Source organism: Oncorhynchus masou, unplaced genomic scaffold (genome assembly GCF_036934945.1).
Source record: "Oncorhynchus masou masou isolate Uvic2021 unplaced genomic scaffold, UVic_Omas_1.1 unplaced_scaffold_3507, whole genome shotgun sequence".
Taxonomy (NCBI): domain Eukaryota; kingdom Metazoa; phylum Chordata; class Actinopteri; order Salmoniformes; family Salmonidae; genus Oncorhynchus; species Oncorhynchus masou.
The window spans coordinates 1-20,121 of NW_027009915.1; the positions used below are offsets into that span (position 1 = coordinate 1).

The 20,121-nt window shown below is 39.4% G+C and overlaps 4 pseudogenes; all 4 read left to right on the forward strand.

Annotated features, from left to right (window-relative positions):
* The first annotated feature begins 7,615 nt into the window (after positions 1-7,615).
* LOC135534516 (5S ribosomal RNA) lies at positions 7,616-7,734 on the forward strand (annotated as a pseudogene).
* Positions 7,735-15,151: 7,417 nt separating this feature from the next.
* Positions 15,152-15,270, forward strand: LOC135534515 (5S ribosomal RNA; annotated as a pseudogene).
* A 1,063-nt stretch (positions 15,271-16,333) lies between these two features.
* LOC135534513 (5S ribosomal RNA) lies at positions 16,334-16,452 on the forward strand (annotated as a pseudogene).
* A 3,551-nt stretch (positions 16,453-20,003) lies between these two features.
* On the forward strand, positions 20,004-20,121 carry LOC135534511 (5S ribosomal RNA; annotated as a pseudogene).

Genomic DNA, 20,121 nt, shown 5'->3' on the forward strand with positions numbered 1-20,121 from the left:
ATTTCTCGTAAATGACGATAGATAAATGGCCGATTTTTTTTTTATTGACACCGGAGGCTCCTTGACTTTGACGTGAAGTGAAAAAATCTTTTCTCTATTTTCATTTTGGACCTTTAATCCCAGAAATATGGCCATAACTCAAAACCGTTGAGGCCTAGACGCCATCTTGTTCGGGGCCATCTTCCCATAATGCCAAACCTACGCCCACCAAGTTTCGGCTTCGAAATATTTTCGGTTTCCGAGATATGGCACGTCGTGATTCGTGATGTTTTGTCCAATAGCAATATGATTGCTTATGCCCTCTTGTGGGATATTTCGGCATTGCGCAAAAATGGGCTAAAATTTGTTTATTTTATTAAACGAAAACCGAATGTCCGACAAAGTTCATTTGATGACTTCCCGGTAGGTCTGGCCCTACCGCTCGGCCCGACGCCGTCCCCGAATTTCTAAAATGTTTTTCGGACGTCTAGTAAGGGACCGTACAGTTCCAATAGGGACTTTCTCACTAACTATACGGTGATTGTCGAAATGTTCCCTTAAGGTATGTAAGGGCTGTGAGGGGAGCTGCCACCTGACCGAAATTACGGATGAAACGACGATAGAAATTAGCGAAGCCCAGAAAGCGCTGCAGCTCGACGCGTGACTTAGGAACGGGCCAATCAATGACAGCCTGGACCTTAGCGGGATCCATCTTAATGCCCTCAGCGGAAATAACGGAACCGAGAAAAGGGACAGAGGCGGCATGAAAAGTGCACTTCTCAGCCTTCACATAAAGACAGTTCTCCAAAAGGCGCTGGAGGACGCGTCGCACGTGCTGAACATGAATCGAGAGAGACGGTGAAAAAATCAGGATATCGTCCATGTAAACGAAAACAAAAATGTTCAGCATGTCTCTCAGGACGTCGTTAACTAGTGCCTGAAAGACAGCTGGAGCGTTAACGAGGCCGAAAGGAAGAACCCGGTATTCAAAGTGCCCTAACGGAGTGTTAAACGCCGTCTTCCACTCGTCCCCCTCCCTGATGCGCACGAGATGGTAGGCGTTACGAAGGTCCAATTTGGTGAAAAACCTGGCTCCCTGCAGGATCTCGAAGGCTGAAGACATAAGAGGAAGCGGATAACGATTCTTAACTGTTATGTCATTCAGCCTCGATAATCCACGCATGGGCGCAGGGACCCGTCCTTCTTCTGAACAAAAAAAAACCCCGCTCCGGCGGGAGAGGAGGAGGAGACTATGGTACCGGCGTCGAGCAAAACCGACAAATAATCCTCGAGAGCCTTACGTTCGGGAGCCGACAGAGAGTATAATCTACCCCGGGGGAGTAGTTCCCGGAAGGAGATCAATACTACAGTCATACGACCGGTGTGGAGGGAGAGAAGTGGCCTTGGAACGACTGAACACCGTGCGCAGATCGTGATACTCCTCCGGCACCCCTGTCAAATCGCCAGGCTCCTCCTGTGAAGAAGAGACAGAGGAAACAGGAGGGATAGCAGACATTAAACAGGTCACATGACAAGAAACATTCCAGGATAGGATAGTATTACTAGACCAATTAATAGAAGGGTTATGGCGCACTAGCCAGGGATGACCCAAAACAACAGGTGTAAAAGGTGAACGAAAAATTAAAAAGAAATGGTTTCGCTATGATTACCAGAGACAGTGAGGGTTAAAGGCAGCGTCTCACGCTGAATCTTGGGGAGAGAACTACCATCTAAAGCGAACAAGGCCGTGGGCTCCCTAACTGTCTGAGAGGAATGTCATGTTCCCGAGCCCAGGTCTCGTCCATAAAACAGCCCTCCGCCCCAGAGTCTATCAAGGCACTGCAGGAAGCAGATGAACCGGGCCAGCGGAGATGGACCGAAAGGTAGTGCGTGATCCAGAAGGAGAGGCCTGAGTAGTTGCGCTCACCAGTAGCCCTCCCCTTACTGATGAGCTCTGGCTTTTACTGGACATGAGGTGACAAAATGACCAGCGGAGCCGCAGTAGAGACAGAGGCGATTGGTGATTCTCCGTTCCTTCTCCTTGGCCGAGATGCGGATACCCCCAGCTGCATAGGCTCAGCATCCGAGCCGGCGGAGGAGGGTGGCAGTGATGCGGCAGGTGGCAGTGATGTGGAGAGGGAGCAACGGAGAACGCGAGCTCCTTTCCACGAGCTCGGCGACGAAGATCAAACCGTCGCTCTATGCGAATAGCGAGGGCTATTAAGGAGTCCAGACTGGAAGGAACCTCCCGGGAGAGGATCTCATCCTTAACCTCGACGAGGAGACCCTCCAGAAAACGAGCGAGCAAAGCCGGCTCGTTCCAGTCACTAGAGGCAGCGAGAGTGCGAAACTCAATCCGTTATGGATCGATTCCCTGACATAGGGAAGACAGGGCCCTGGAAGCCTCCTCCCCAAAAACAGAACGGTCAAAAACCCGTATCATCTCCTCCTTAAAGTCCTGAAACTGGTTAATACACTCAGCCCTCGCCTCCCAGATTGCCGTGCCCCACTCACGCGCCCGTCCGGTAAGGAGAGAAATGACGTAGGCGATGCGGGCTGCGCTCCGGGAGTAAGTGTTGGGCTGAGAGAGAACACCACATCACACTGAGTGAGGAATGAGCGGCACTCAGTGGGCTCCCCAGAGTAACAGGGCGGGTTGTTGATCCTGGGCTCCGGAGACTCGGAAACCCTGGAAGTGGGCGGTGGATCGAGGTGGAGTTGGTGAACCTGTCTTGTGAGGTCGGAGACTTGGACGGCCAGGGTCTCAACGGCATGTCGAGCAGCAGACAATTCCTCCTCGTGTCTGCCTAGCATCGCTCCCTGGATCTCGACGGCGGAGTGAAAAGGGTCCGGTGCCGCTGGGTCCATTCTTGGTCTGATTCTTCTGTTATGTACTTGAGTGAAGACCCAAAAGCGGTTTTAACAGAAAACAGAGTTCTTTAATGAAAAAACAGGAATGGCATAAATCCTCTTCCAACGTTGACAATGGAACAAAAAGAACGTAGTATAGTGCAGGATGCACCTGCCAGGCAGACTCCGACAGGATAGGACAAGGTGGAAGCAAACGAGACGACAGCTTGCTTCTGGCATCAAAAACACAAACAAGAATCAGACACTGAAAGTAGCAGGAACAGAGAGAGAAATAGAGACCTAATCAGAGGGGAAGAGAGAACAGGTGTGAAAGAGTGAATGAGCTAGTTAGGGGAGATGTAGAACAGCTGAAGAATGAGAGACAGAGAAGGTAACCTAAAAAGACCAGCAGAGAGAGACAGAGTGAAGAGAAAGGACAGGAACAGACATAACAAGACATGACAATTTCAGTTTTGTGAGAAAAACTGATTTGCAATTTCTTCCACTTTTTGAGTGACACAAAGATGCTTATCTAATGGTGAGAATGCAACAGCTGTTAATCAGACTCACTTTGACTTTATATAGTGCACCAAGAGAAAGTTTCTTACTTACGACCATACCAGCCTGAGTACTCCTGATCTCGTTGTTCTCAGAAGCTAAGCAGGGTCGGGCCTGGTTAGTATTCGGATTGTAAGACCACTTGGGAATACCAGGTGCTGTAAGCTTTTTTATCACTGCCTTGTGAAATTTCAACTCTTTGTCAGTTTTTTCCCACAAGACTGAAATATGTCCCCTCACTTTGAAATAAGTAAGCAAGGTTAGTTTGTATTTCATCCAACAATCTGTGCTACAAATTATGGCTACAGTATATGCAATTTCTTCCACTTTTTGAGTGACACAAAGATGTTTATCTAATGGTGAAAATGCAACAGCTGTTAATCAGACTCACTTTGACTGTAGCCATAATATGTAGCACAGATTGTTGGATGAAATACACACTAGCCTTGCTTATTTATTTCAAAGTGAGTGCACATATTTCAGTTTTGTGAGAAAAAACTGATTTGCAATTTCTTCCACTTTTTGAGTGATACAAAGATGCTTATCTAATGGTGAAAATGCAACAGCTGTTAATCAGACTCACTTTGACTTTATATAGTGCACCAAGAGAAAGTTTCTTGCTTACGACCATACCAGCCTGAGTCCGCCTGATCTCGTTCTCAGAAGATTAGCAGGGTCGGGCCTGGTTAGTATTCGGATTGTAAGACCAATTGGGAATACCAGGTGCTCTAAAGCTTTTTGTCACTGCCTTGTGGAATTTCAACTCTTTGTCAGTTTTTTCACACAAGACTGAAATATGTGCCCTCGCTTTGAAATAAGTAAGCAAGGTTAGTTTGTATTTAATCCAAATTATGGCTACAGTATATTTAATTTCTTCCACTTTTTGAGTGACACAAAGATGCTTATCTAATGGTGAAAATGCAACAGCTGTTAATCAGACTCACTTTGACTTTATATAGTGCACCAAGAGATGGTTTCTTGCTTACGACCATACCAGCCTGAGTACGCCTGATCTCGTTCTCAGAAGATAAGCATGGTCGGGCCTGGTTAGTATTCGGATTGTAAGACCACTTGGGAACACCAGGTGCTGTAAGCTTTTATCACTGCCTTGTGAAATTTCAACTCTTTGTCAGTGTTTTCCCACAAGACTGAAATATGTGCCCTCGCTTTGAAATAAGTAAGCAAGGTTAGTTTGTATTTCATCCAACCATCTGTGCTACAAATTATGGCTACAGTATATTTAATTTCTTCCACTTTTTGAGTGACACAAAGATGCTTATCTAATGGTGAAAATGCAACAGCTGTTAATCAGACTCACTTTGACTTTATAATATGTAGCAAGAGATGGATTACACACAAGCCTTGCTTACTTATTTCCGGCTGAGTGCACCAGGTCTGTAAGCTTTTCTGATCACTGCCTTGTGAAATTTCAACTCTTTGTCAGCCTTTTTCCCACAAGACTTGAAATGGGTGACCGCTTTGAAATAAGTGCAAGGTTAGTTTGTATTTCATCACTGCTACAAATTATGGCTACAGTATATGCAATTTCTTCCACTTTTTGAGTGACACAGAGATGTTTATCTAATGGTGAAAATGCAAGAGCTGTTAATCAGACTCACTTTGACTGTAATAATATGTAGCACAGATTGTTTGGATGAAATACACACCATCTGTGCTTACAAATTATGGCTATTTCAGTCTTGTGAGAAAAAACTGATTTGCAATTTCTTCCACTTTTTGAGTGACACAAAGATGCTTATCTAATGGTGAGAATGCAACAGCTGTTAATCAGACTAACTTTGACTTTATATAGTGCACCAAGAGAAAGTTTCTTACTTACGACCATACCAGCCTGAGTACTCCTGATCTCGTTGTTCTCAGAAGCTAAGCAGGGTCGGGCCTGGTTAGTATTCGGATTGTAAGACCAATTGGGAATACCAGGTGCTGTAAAGCTTTTTGTCACTGCCTTGTGGAATTTCAACTCTTTGTCAGTTTTTTCCCACAAGACTGAAATATGTGCCCTCGCTTTGAAATAAGTAAGCAAGGTTAGTTTGTATTTCATAATCTGTGCTACAAATTATGGCTACAGTATATGCAATTTCTTCCACTTTTTGAGTGACACAAAGATGCTTATCTAATGGTGAAAATGCAACAGCTGTTAATCAGACTCACTTTGACTTTATATATGTAGCACAGATTGTTGGATGAAATACACACAATCCTGATCTGCTTCGGGCCTGGTTAGTATTTGGGAGACCGCCTGGGAATACCAGGTGCTGTAAGCTTTTTGTCACTGCCTTGTGAAATTTCAACTCTTTGTCAGTTTTTTCCACAAGACTGAAATATGTGCCCTCGCTTTGAAATAAGTCAGCAAGGTTAGTTTGTATTTCATCCAACAATCTGTGCTACAAATTATGGCTACAGTATATTTAATTTCTTCCACTTTTTGAGTGACACAAAGATGCTTATCTAATGGTGAAAATGCAACAGCTGTTAATCAGACTCACTTTGACTTTATAATATGTGCACCAGATTGTTGGATGAAATACACACAAGCCTTGCTTACTTATTTCAAAGCCTGAGTGCACCAGGTGCTGATCTTTTTATCACTGCCTTGTGAAATTTCAAGCTTTGTCGGGTTTTTTCCCACAAGACTGAAATATGTGACCTCGCTTTGAAATAAGTGCAAGGTTAGTTTGTATTTCATCCAACAATCTGTGCTACAAATTATGGCTACAGTATATGCAATTTCTTCCACTTTTTGAGTGACACAGAGATGTTTATCTAATGGTGAAAATGCAAGAGCTGTTAATCAGACTCACTTTGAAATAATATGTAGCACAGATTGTTTGAAATTCATCCAACCATCTTACTTATTTCAAATTATGGCTACAGTCTTGTGAGAAAAAATGATTTGCAATTTCTTCCACTTTTTGAGTGACACAAAGATGCTTATCTAATGGTGAAAATGCAACAGCTGTTAATCAGACTCACTTTGACTTTATATAGTGCACCAAGAGAAAGTTTCTTACTTACGACCATACCAGCCTGAGTACTCCTGATCTCGTTGTTCTCAGAAGCTAAGCAGGGTCGGGCCTGGTTAGTATTCGGATTGTAAGACCAATTGGGAATACCAGGTGCTGTAAAGCTTTTTGTCACTGCCTTGTGGAATTTCAACTCTTTGTCAGTTTTTTCACACAAGACTGAAATATGTGCCCTCGCTTTGAAATAAGTAAGCAAGGTTAGTTTGTATTTAATCCAAATTATGGCTACAGTATATTTAATTTCTTCCACTTTTTGAGTGACACAAAGATGCTTATCTAATGGTGAAAATGCAACAGCTGTTAATCAGACTCACTTTGACTGTAGCCATAATATGTAGCACAGATTGTTGGATGAAATCAAGCCTTGCTTACATATTTCAAAGCCTGGGAAGTGCACCAGGTGCTGTAAGCTTTTTATCACTGCCTTGTGAAATTTCAACTCTTTGTCAGTTTTTTCCACAAGACTGAAATATGTGCCCTCGCTTTGAAATAAGTAAGCAAGGTTAGTTTGTATTTCATCCAACAATCTGTGCTACAAATTATGGCTACAGTATATTTAATTTCTTCCACTTTTTGAGTGACACAAAGATGCTTATCTAATGGTGAAAATGCAACAGCTGTTAATCAGACTCACTTTGACTTTAGCCATAACATGTAGCACAGATTGTTGGATGAAATACACACAAGCCTTGCTTACTTATTTCAAAGCGAGTGCACCAGGTGCTGTAAGCTTTTTATCACTGCCTTGTGAAATTTCAACTCTTTGTCAGTTTTTTCCCACAAGACTGAAATATGTGCCCTCGCTTTGAAATAAGTAAGCCAAGGTTAGTTTGTATTTCATCCAACAATCTGTGCTACAAATTATGGCTACAGTATATGCAATTTCTTCCACTTTTTGAGTGACACAAAGATGTTTATCTAATGGTGAAAATGCAACAGCTGTTAATCAGACTCACTTTGACTGTAGCCATAATATGTAGCACAGATTGTTGGATGAAATACACACTAGCCTTGCTTACTTATTTCAAAGCGAGTGCACATATTTCAGTTTTGTGAGAAAAAACTGATTTGCAATTTCTTCCACTTTTTGAGTGATACAAAGATGCTTATCTAATGGTGAGAATGCAACAGCTGTTAATCAGACTCACTTTGACTTTATATAGTGCACCAAGAGAAAGTTTCTTACTTACGACCATACCAGCCTGAGTACTCCTGATCTCGTTGTTCTCAGAAGCTAAGCAGGGTCGGGCCTGGTTAGTACTTGGATTGTAAGACCACTTGGGAATACCAGGTGCTGTAAGCTTTTTGTCACTGCCTTGTGGAATTTCAACTCTTTGTCAGTTTTTTCCACAAGGCTGAAATATGTGCCCTCGCTTTGAAATAAGTCAGCAAGGTTAGTTTGTATTTCATCCAACAATCTGTGCTACAAATTATGGCTACAGTATATGCAATTTCTTCCACTTTTTGAGTGACACAAAGATGCTTATCTAATGGTGAAAATGCAACAGCTGTTAATCAAGACTCACTTTGACTTAGCCATAATATGTACCACAGAGTTGGATGAAATACACACAAGCCTTGCTTACTTATTTCAAAGCACACCAGGTGCCTGTAAGCCTGATTATCACTGATCTCGGAAATTTCAACTCTTTGTCAGTTTTTTCCCACAAGACTTGAAATATGTGAGACCGCTTTGGGAATACCAGGTGTTAGTTTGTATTTCATCCAACAATCTGTGCTACAAATTATGGCTACTTTATATGCAATTTCTTCCACAACAGAGATGAAATGGTGAAAATGCAAGAGCTGTTAATCAGCACTTTGACTGAAATAATAAGCAAGATTGTTGGATGAAATTCATCCAACCATCTGTGCTACAAATTATGGCTACAGTATATGCAATTTCTTCCACTTTTTGAGTGACACAAAGATGCTTATCGAAATGGTGAAAATGCAACAGCTGTTAATCAAGACTCACTTTGACTTTATATAGTGTACCAAGAGATGGTTTCTCGCTTACGGCCATACCAGCCTGAATACGCATTTCCTGATTGGAGAAGTGACGACAGGTGCGAGTGTCTGAGCTGTGAGTGAGTGTTTGCTGGAGAGTGTTTGCTCGAGAGCTATTTTTGTTAATTAATTGGTTTTTGCAATATAATTTATTATTTTCTTCAGTTGAATAGTTTAAAGTTTGGTTAGTCTTCCCCCTTGCAGGTTTTTCTGCTTGGGGAGAGGTTTTTTTGGATTCGTTTTTTACTATGACGGACAACATGGAAAAGACAAACGGAATGGACAAAGACAACGAAAAGGCGCAACGGAAGAAAAATGAAGATAACGAAGGAGTGAAATATGGAAAAGAATACACGGTGGCAATTGAGTTGGAAGGAGAAGACAAAGTGACGACAATGGAACTACTAAGAGCAATTAAGGAGGGGTGTGGAGAGGTGGTGGGATGCCGCATGAAAGGAGAAAAGAAGTATGAAATTACGATGAGAAATGATAGAGGAAAAGAACGGTTAATGGATGGATTGCGAATAAAGGACACAAGGATTCTGGCGAGAGATATTAATGTGAAGGAATTGGTGGTGTCTTTTATGAATCTCCCAGTATACGTAGAAGATGGTGTGATAGTGGGCAAGCTGAGAAGCTGGGGAGTGGAGGCCGTCTCGGAGATAAGGAGGAGAGTTTGGCCAGGAACGGAGGTGGTTGACGGGACACGTTTCTGCAAGGTCAAGTTCACAGAAAAAGTGACATCATTACCTTATTCTACAAGAATTGAGACGTTGGAGGGAGCAGAATATTTCAGGGTCATTCATGACAAACAGGTCAGAGTGTGTCGTATGTGTATTCAACCCGGGCACATAGTTAAAGACTGCCCGGAATTTAGGTGTTTTAAGTGTGGCAATCATGGACACTATGCGAGAGAATGTGATGGAGAGAAGGAAAGGAATTTTTGTGGTGGATGCAGAAAGAGAGTGGCGGAGTGCAACTGTGGAGAGGATAGGCCTGAAGAGGGGAGTCAAACAATATTCGAGGAAGCAGTGGTATTGTCGCAAGAAGGAGAAGAAGATGGAGGAGAGGACGTGGTGGAAGGTGGAGAGACGGAGGAAGGAAGAAGGAAGAAGGACCAGAAGATAAATGAAATTGGGGGCAGTATGGACTCAGGAATAAGAAGAGGGAGTTTTCAGGAGGAGGGGGGGAGTGGACTGGGGGGAAGTACGGGGGACTCACAGGTTTTGGGGGAAAGCACAGCACTAACAAGTAGCTCGGGGGGTGAAGAAATGGAGGGGGTTATGGAGTTGATGACAATACCAGAGACGGCGATAAGCACGGGGAGCACAACGACTATACCAGAAGTGGAGATGAATACGGGGAGCACAACGGAGGTGGATGCCAAGAGTGGGAGTTGGCTGGATAACATGGACTTGGAGGAGATATCGGACACGGATGATGGGGCAAAGATGGAAAGAACGAGGGAAGGATACAGGAAAAGGAAAGCGGTGGGAAGAGGGGGAGAGAAAGGGTGGAAGAAGAAAGAAACTGGATAACAGGTAGAGGATAATGAAATTATATTTTATTATTTTATTATTTATTAGAATGGTCAATATAATGTCAATAAATGCAAATGGTTTGAGAACAATGGGAAAATTAAATAGAATAGTCCAAATGAAGAATTCAGATATTTTATGTATTCAAGAAACACACTGGGATAATGTTTGTGTTTTAGAAGTAAAAAAAATATGGAGGGATTTTATTTATGTAAACAATGGCAGAGGTAATTCAAGTGGGGTTGCAATTTTATTAAGGAAGGATGTAGTAGAAAATGTGAAGAAGATATATAATGATAATAATGGGAGGATTTTAATTTTGGATTTTGAATATATGAATAGGGTTTTTAGGATTATAAATATTTATGCGCCGAATAATGAGATAGAGCGAAGGAATTTATTTTTAGAATTAGGGAAATGGTGCAAGGGTAACTGTATTTTAGTTGGGGATTTTAATGTTAAAATGAATAGATTAGATATGTCAAGGGGAGCTATTTTTAGAAGTGACGTATCGAGGGGAGTTTTAAGGAAGATTATGTGTGAAAACAGTCTGATTGATATATGGAGAGACGAGAACCCGAACAAGAGAGGATTTTCTAGAAGGCAGGTGGTTTTAGGGGAGTTGAAACAGACACGGATAGATCTGGTTTTAGTAAATGAAGGGTTAAGGAATTTTATGAAGGATATTAATTATATTTTTACAACTTTTAGTGATCATGCTGGGTTAACATTTTCGGTGGGGTTAGATAGAGAAAGGAAAGGGGGGGGAATATGGTGCATGAATGCAGGGTATTTAGGTGATGAAGAATATGGAATACAGCTTAAATCTTTGATAGAACATGAAATGGAGGATAAGCAAAAAGGGAATGATAAGTGCCAGTGGTGGGAAAATGTAAAGAAAAAAATTAAAGGTTTTAGTATTAGATATGCAAGGAAGAAGAGGAGTAGGATGACAAGAGAAGAACATTTTTTAAGAGAAAAATTGAATGAAGAAATGAGGAAATGTGATGTTAATCCTATTTATAATATTGAAAGGTTTTTAGATTTAAAGGCACAATTGAGCAAATGTGAAATAGATAAGTGTAAGGGGGCATCTATTAGAAGTAGGGCAAAGTATGTGTTGGAAGGGGAGAAATGCACGTCTTTTTTTCTTGGTTTAGAGAAAACTAAACAGATGAAATCATATATTAGTGAGATAGAAAATGTAAAGGGTGAAGTGGTAAATGATTATGTTGAGATATTAGAAACCGTACAGAATTTTTATAAGGATTTATTTAAGAAAGGGGAGGTGGATGAGGGGTGTGTAAAGGAGATTTTAGGTAGTGTGGATGTGCAAATATGTGTTGAGGATAAGCAAAGATGTGATAGGAAGATAACAGTGGATGAAGTGAAAGATGCAATTAAGGGTTTACAAATAAATAAAAGTCCTGGAGTAGATGGACTAATTGCAGAGTTTTATAAAATGTATGAAAGTTTTTTAGCACCGATTTTAATGGAAGTGTATCAATATATGGAAGATAATAATACTGTTTCAGACTCCATGGTGACAGGGCTGATATCGATTTTATATAAAAATAAGGGGAGCAAATTAAAATTGGAGAATTATAGGCCAATTAGTTTATTAAACTCAGATTATAAGATTTTAGCTAAGATATTGGCAAATAGGATGAAGATGGTTTTAAATGATATTATAGCACCTACACAAAATTATAGTGTGCCTGGAAGAGATATAGCTGATACTATTATTACACTTAGAGATGTGATAAATAAAATGAATAGCGATAAGAGAGGGGGAATTGTTTTAAGTATAGATTTTAATAAAGCTTTTGACAGGGTGGAACATGATTTTATGTTTAGGGTACTGGAAAAATATGGGTTTGGAAACAGAATAATAGGATGGATAAAATTATTATATAGAAAGGCAAAAAGTAGGGTAAAATGTAATGGGGTTTTAACAGATTCTTTTATTCTTGAGAGATCGGTGAGACAGGGGTGCCCTTTATCAGCATTATTGTATGTTTTATCGGTAGAACCCTTAGCGGCATACCTTAAAAAAGATAATTTTATAAATTGTGTAGAGACTCCGCAAGGAGGTTTTAGTTTAATTCATCAATATGCAGACGATACCACAATAACAGTTAGAGATGAGGGAAGTGTTAAAAGGGTGATGGAGTGTTTTAAAGTATATGAGCAAGCCTCAGGAGCAAAAGTGAATATGGAGAAGTCAGTAATAATGTATGTTGGGAAGATTAATGAGGGGACTTTTCCTTTTAAAATGGTAAATGATTATTTTAAGGTGTTAGGTGTGTTTTTAGGGGTGAAGGAACAGGAAGCTAGGGATCTGACATGGAGTGGTGTAATAAATAAAGTTAGAAAGGTGGTAAATATGTGGAGGGGGAGGTCTTTGAAATTAAAAGGGAAAGTAATTGTTGTAAATTCCTTGCTGATGTCAATTTTTATTCATGTCATAAATGTTTTAGACGTACCAGAATGGGTTTTATCGGAAATAAATAAGATTTTAGTTGATTTTTTATGGGATGGGAAAGGTGCGAAAATTTCTTTTAAAACTTTGATTGCAGGTTATGAGGAGGGGGGTTTGAAGTTGGTGGATTTAAATGTGAGGAAAAAAGCAATTAGAGTCAAAATGGTACGTAAATATTTATATGGTGAATTAGATTATGGATGGAAAAGATTTTTTAAGGAGTATTTGCAGGAGGTTGGGAGGATGGGGGACAATGGTTTATTGATGTGTATGAAAAAGGAAATGTTAGGTAATATACCCTTGTTTTATAGAGAAGTGTTTGAGGCTTGGGGGAGTTTTTACCAAATATTTATTATGAGTGTACCATTTTAGACAATATTTTAAATCAGCCAATTTTTTTAAATCCCAAGATACAGTATAATAATAAGATGTTGTTTTGTAAATATTTTATGAGGGCTGGGATGAGACAGATTGGGGACATTTTATATGAGGTCATTCCGGGGTTCCTTCCATGTCAGGCAATATTTGATAATGTGGATGAAGAAAATGATGAAATAAGTAGAACTACTGTGGAGAACATGTATAAGAGAATATTAGGATGTCTTCCTGAGGAGTGGGGTGTTTTAATAAATAAAGAGGTGGCTACAAGAGCAAAGGGTTTACCGGTTTTATATTATGAAAGTAATGGGAAGAAGTATGATTTGTCAGGTTTGAAAGTTAAAAAGGTTTATGAAAAATGTATTTTAAGAGAGATAAAAACTCCTGCTTCGGAAAAAGTGTGGTCTAGGGTGTTTGCAAATATAGATGTGAAATCAATATGGAAGAATGTAAATGTAAAATATAATTCTATAGAATGTGAAGACAATGATTTTAAATTGAAACATAATAGGATTTTACGAACGTGGTTTTACATCAAATAAATAGAGATGTTAAAAGAGAATGTGATATTTGTGGTACGGGGGTGGAAAATTTTATGCACTTTTTTGTTGAATGTAGTAGATTAGAAGAGTTTCATAAGTTTTTAAAGGGGATTTTAGTACAACATTGGGGAGAAGAGATTGTTGCTGGGGTTGAGTGGAGGAGGTTGTTTCTTTTTGGTTTAACTGGGAAAAGCAAAGTTTTTAATTTTAATTTGATGAATTTTGTTCTTAGTCATGCCAGATACGCTGTAAGACTAAGAAGGAATTTGGGACATTATGAAGGGAAAATTGTGAGTGTGGAGGTTTTATTTAGAAGTATTCTAGAGAAAGATATAGAAGTAATATATAAATATGGTGGATGTAATTTTGAAAAATTGTTTGTGTGGGGGAGCACTTTTATTGAAATTGAGTCGAATGGAAAACTTGGTTTTAATTATTAATTGGTTTTGGTGGATGATTGGGGTTTTAATAGGTTTTCTTTTCTTTTTTTGATTTTGTAAAAGGATGAATTGCTCATCCTTTTTTATAATGGATTGAATGTTGTAAATATTATGTGTTTTTTTCATAATAAAAGATAAAAAAAAAAGTACGCCTGATCTCGTCTGATCTCGGAAGCTAAGCAGGGTCGGGCCTGGTTAGTATTGGATGTTAGACCAACTGGGAATACCAGGTGCTGTAAGCTTTTTGTCACTGCCTTGTGGAATTTCAACTCTTTGTCAGTTTTTTCCCACAAGACTGAAATATGTGCCCTCGCTTTGAAATAAGTCAGCAAGGTTAGTTTGTATTTCATAATCTGTGCAAATTATGGCTACAGTATATTTAATTTCTTCCACTTTTTGAGTGACACAAAGATGCTTATCTAATGGTGAAAATGCAACAGCTGTTAATCAAGACTCACTTTGACTTAGCCATATATGTACCAAGAGATTTTTGGATGAAATACACACAAGCTGATCTCGGAAGCTAAGCAGGGTTGCTTACATGGTCTGGGAGAAGCCTGGGAATACCAGGTGCTGTAAGCTTTTTATCACTGCCTTGTGAAATTTCAACTCTTTGTCAGTTTTTTCCCACAAGACTGAAATATGTGCCCTCGCTTTGAAATAAGTAAGCAAGGTTAGTTTGTATTTCATCCAACAATCTGTGCTACAAATTATGGCTACAGTATATTTAATTTCTTCCACTTTTTGAGTGACACAAAGATGCTTATCTAATGGTGAAAATGCAACAGCTGTTAATCAAGACTCACTTTGACTTAGCCATATATGTAGCACAGATTGTTGGATGAAATACACACAAGCCTTGCTTACTTATTTCAAAGCGAGTGCACCAGGTGCTGTAAGCTTTTTTATCACTGCCTTGTGAAATTTCAACTCTTTGTCAGTTTTTTCCCACAAGACTGGGCCTGGTTGAAAAAAGTAAGCAAGGTTAGTTTGTATTTCATCCAACAATCTGTGGACAAATTATGGCTACAGTATATGCAATTTCTTCCACTTTTTGAGTGACACAGAGATGTTTATCTAATGGTGAAAATGCAAGAGCTGTTAATCAGACTCACTTTGACTGTAGCCATAATATGTAGCACAGATTGTTGAAATAAATAACAAGGTTGTTTTATTTCATCCAACCATCTGTTCAGTCTTGTGGAAAAAACTGATTTGCAATTTCTTCCACTTTTTGAGTGACACAAAGATGCTTATGTAATGGTGAAATGCAACAGCTGTTAATCAGACTCACTTTGACTTTATATAGTGCACCAAGAGAAAGTTTCTTACTTACGACCACACCAGCCTGAGTACGCCTGATCTCGTCTGTTCTCGGAAGCTAAGCAGGGTCGGGCCTGGTTAGTACTTGGATGTAAGACCAATTGGGAATACCAGGTGCTGTAAAGCTTTTTGTCACTGCCTTGTGGAATTTCAACTCTTTGTCAGTTTTTTCACACAAGACTGAAATATGTGCCCTCGCTTTGAAATAAGTCAGCAAGGTTAGTTTGTATTTTAATCTGTCCAAATTATGGCTACAGTATATTTAATTTCTTCCACTTTTTGAGTGACACAAAGATGCTTATCTAATGGTGAAAATGCAACAGCTGTTAATCAAGACTCACTTTGACTTTATATAGTGTACCATAGATATGTAGCACAGATTGTTGGATGAAGCTAACACGGGCCTGGTTTACTTATTTCAAAGCCTGGGAATGCACCAGGTGCTGTAAGCTTTTTATCACTGCCTTGTGAAATTTCAACTCTTTGTCAGTTTTTTCCACAAGACTGAAATATGTGCCCTCGCTTTGAAATAAGTAAGCAAGGTTAGTTTGTATTTCATCCAACAATCTGTGCTACAAATTATGGCTACAGTATATTTAATTTCTTCCACTTTTTGAGTGACACAAAGATGCTTATCTAATGGTGAAAATGCAACAGCTGTTAATCAAGACTCACTTTGACTTTAATATGTAGCACAGATTGATGGATGAAATACACACAAGCCTTGCTTACTTATTTCAAAGCGAGTGCACCAGGTGCTGTAAGCTTTTTTATCACTGCCTTGATGAAATTTCAACTCTTTGTCAGTTTTTTCCCACAAGACTGAAATATGATGCCCTCGCTTGGAAAAAAGTAAGCAGGTTGTTTGTTTTCATCACTGCAATCTGTGCTACAATTTATGGCTACAGTTTTTCTTCCACTTTTTGAGTGACACAGAGATGTTTATCTAATGGTGAAAATGCAAGAGCTGTTAATCAGACTCACTTTGACTGTAGCCATAATATTAGCACAGATTATTGGATGAAATCCAACCATCTGTGCTGCACAATTTCAGTCTTGTGAGAAAAAACTGATTTGCAATTTCTTCCACTTTTTGAGTGACACAAAGATGCTTATCTAATGGTGAGAATGCAACAGCTGTTAATCAGACTCACTTTGACTTTATATAGTGTACCAAGAGAAGTTTCTTACTTACGACCATACCAGCCTGAGTACTCCTGATCTCGTTGTTCTCAGAAGCTAAGCAGGGTCGGGCCTGGTTAGTACTTGGATTGTAAGACCGCCTGGGAATACCAGGTGCTGTAAAGCTTTTTGTCACTGCCTTGTGGAATTTCAACTCTTTGTCAGTTTTTTCACACAAGACTGAAATATGTGCCCTCGCTTTGAAATAAGTCAGCAAGGTTAGTTTGTATTTCATAATCCAAATTATGGCTACAGTATATTTAATTTCTTCCACTTTTTGAGTGACACAAAGATGCTTATCTAATGGTGAAAATGCAACAGCTGTTAATCAGACTCACTTTGACCAAGAGATGTAGCCATAATATGTAGCACAGATTGTTGGATGAAGCTAACACGGGCCTGGTTGCTTACATATGGGAAAGCCTGGGAATACCAGGTGCTGTAAGCTTTTTTATCACTGCCTTGTGAAATTTCAAGTCTTTGTCAGTTTTTTCCACAAGACTGAAATATGTGCCCTCGCTTTGAAATAAGTCAGCAAGGTTAGTTTGTATTTCATCCAACAATCTGTGCTACAAATTATGGCTACAGTATATTTAATTTCTTCCACTTTTTGAGTGACACAAAGATGCTTATCTAATGGTGAAAATGCAACAGCTGTTAATCAGACTCACTTTGACTTTATATAGTGTACACAGATTGTTGGATGAAATACACACCGGCCTTGCTTCTGATCTATTTAAGCGAGTCGGGCACCAGGTGCTGTAAGCTTTTTTATCACTGCCTTGTGAAATTTCAACTCTTTGTCAGTTTTTTCCCACAAGACTGAAATATGTGCCCCAGGTGAAAAAAGTAAGCAAGGTTAGTTTGTATTTCATCCAACAATCTGTGCTACAAATTATGGCTACAGTATATGCAATTTCTTCCGTTTTTTGAGTGACACAGAGATGTTTATCTAATGGTGAAAATGCAAGAGCTGTTAATCAGACTCACTTTGACTGTAGCCATAATATGTAGCACAGATTGTTGGATGAATTTCATCCAACCATCTGTACTTACAAATTAGTGCACATATTTCAGTCTTGTGAGAAAAAATGATTTGCAATTTCTTCCACTTTTTGAGTGACACAAAGATGCTTATCTAATGGTGAAATGCAACAGCTGTTAATCAAGACTCACTTTGACTTTATATAGTGCACCAAGAGAAAGTTTCTTACTTACGACCACACCAGCCTGAGTACTCCTGATCTCGTTGTTCTCAGAAGCTAAGCAGGGTCGGGCCTGGTTAGTACTTGGATTGTAAGACCAATTGGGAATACCAGGTGCTGTAAAGCTTTTTGTCACTGCCTTGTGGAATTTCAACTCTTTGTCAGTTTTTTCACACAAGACTGAAATATGTGCCCTCGCTTTGAAATAAGTCAGCAAGGTTAGTTTTTGTATTTAATCCAAATTATGGCTACAGTATATTTAATTTCTTCCACTTTTTGAGTGACACAAAGATGCTTATCTAATGGTGAAAATGCAACAGCTGTTAATCAAGACTCACTTTGACTTTATATAGTGCCAGAGATGGTTTATGTACGAGCACAGATTGTTGGATGAAATACACACAAGCCTTGGTTACATATTGGATGGGAGACCGCCTGGGAATACCAGGTGCTGTAAGCTTTTTATCACTGCCTTGTGAAATTTCAACTCTTTGTCAGTTTTTTCCACAAGACTGAAATATGTGCCCTCGCTTTGAAATAAGTCAGCAAGGTTAGTTTGTATTTCATCCAACAATCTGTGCTACAAATTATGGCTACAGTATATTTAATTTCTTCCACTTTTTGAGTGACACAAAGATGCTTATCTAATGGTGAAAATGCAACAGCTGTTAATCAGACTCACTTTGACTGTAGCCATAATATGTAGCACAGATTGTTGGATGAAATACACACAAGCCTTGCTTACTTATTTCAAAGCGAGTGCACCAGGTGCTGTAAGCTTTTTTATCACTGCCTTGTGAAATTTCAACTCTTTGTCAGTTTTTTCCCACAAGACTGAAATATGTGCCCTCGCTTTGAAAAAAGTAAGCAAAGGTTAGTTTGTATTTCATCCAACAATCTGTGCTACAAATTATGGCTACAGTATATGCAATTTCTTCCACTTTTTGAGTGACACAGAGATGTTTATCTAATGGTGAAAATGCAAGAGCTGTTAATCAGACTCACTTTGACTGTAGCCATAATATGTAGCACAGATTGTTGGATGAAATACACACTAGCCTTGCCTTGTGGAATTTACTTTTATTTCACAAGCTGAAATATGTGCCCTCGCTTTGAAATAAGTAAGCAATATTTCAGTCATTGTGACAAAAAACTGATTTGCAATTTCTTCCACTTTTTGAGTGACACAAAGATGCTTATCTAATGGTGAAAATGCAACAGCTGTTAATCAGACTCACTTTGACTTTATATAGTGCACCAAGAGAAAGTTTCTTACTTACGACCACACCAGCCTGAGTACTCCTGATCTCGTTGTTCTCAGAAGCTAAGCAGGGTCGGGCCTGGTTAGTATTGGATTGTAAGACCAATTGGGAATACCAGGTGCTGTAAAGCTTTTTGTCACTGCCTTGTGGAATTTCAACTCTTTGTCAGTTTTTTCACACAAGACTGAAATATGTGCCCTCGCTTTGAAATAAGTCAGCAAGGTTAGTTTGTATTTTAATCCAAATTATGGCTACAGTATATTTAATTTCTTCCACTTTTTGAGTGACACAAAGATGCTTATCTAATGGTGAAAATGCAACAGCTGTTAATCAGACTCACTTTGACTGTAGCCATAATATGTAGCACAGATTGTTGGATGAAATACACACAAGCCTTGCTTACATATTTGGGAGAAGCGAGTGCACCAGGTGCTGTAAGCTTTTTTATCACTGCCTTGTGAAATTTCAACTCTTTGTCAGTTTTTTCCACAAGACTGAAATATGTGCCCTCGCTTTGAAATAAGTAAGCCAAGGTTAGTTTGTATTTCATCCAACAATCTGTGCTACAAATTATGGCTACAGTATATTTAATTTCTTCCACTTTTTGAGTGACACAAAGATGCTTATCTAATGGTGAAAATGCAACAGCTGTTAATCAGACTCACTTTGACTGTAGCCATAATATGTAGCACAGATTGTTGGATGGTTTACACACGCCTTGCTTACTTATTTCAAAGCGAGTGCACCAGGTGCTGTAAGCTTTTTTATCACTGCCTTGTGAAATTTCAACTCTTTGTCAGTTTTTTCCCACAAGACTGAAATATGTGGCCTCGCTTTGAAATAAGTAAGCCAAGGTTAGTTTGTATTTCATCCAACAATCTGTGCTACAAATTATGGCTACAGTATATGCAATTTCTTCCACTTTTTGAGTGACACAAAGATGTTTATCTAATGGTGAAAATGCAACAGCTGTTAATCAGACTCACTTTGACTGTAGCCATAATATGTAGCACAGATTGTTGGATGAAATAACACAAGCCTTGCTTATTTATTTCAAAGTGATCACATACCAGTTTTGTGCTACAAAAACTGATTTGCAATTTCTTCCACTTTTTGAGTGATACAAAGATGCTTATCTAATGGTGAGAATGCAACAGCTGTTAATCAGACTCACTTTGACTTTATATAGTGCACCAAGAGAAAGTTTCTTACTTACGACCATACCAGCCTGAGTACGCCTGATCTCGTTGTTCTCGGAAGCTAAGCAGGGTCGGGCCTGGTTAGTATTGGATTGGGAGACCACTTGGGAATACCAGGTGCTGTAAGCT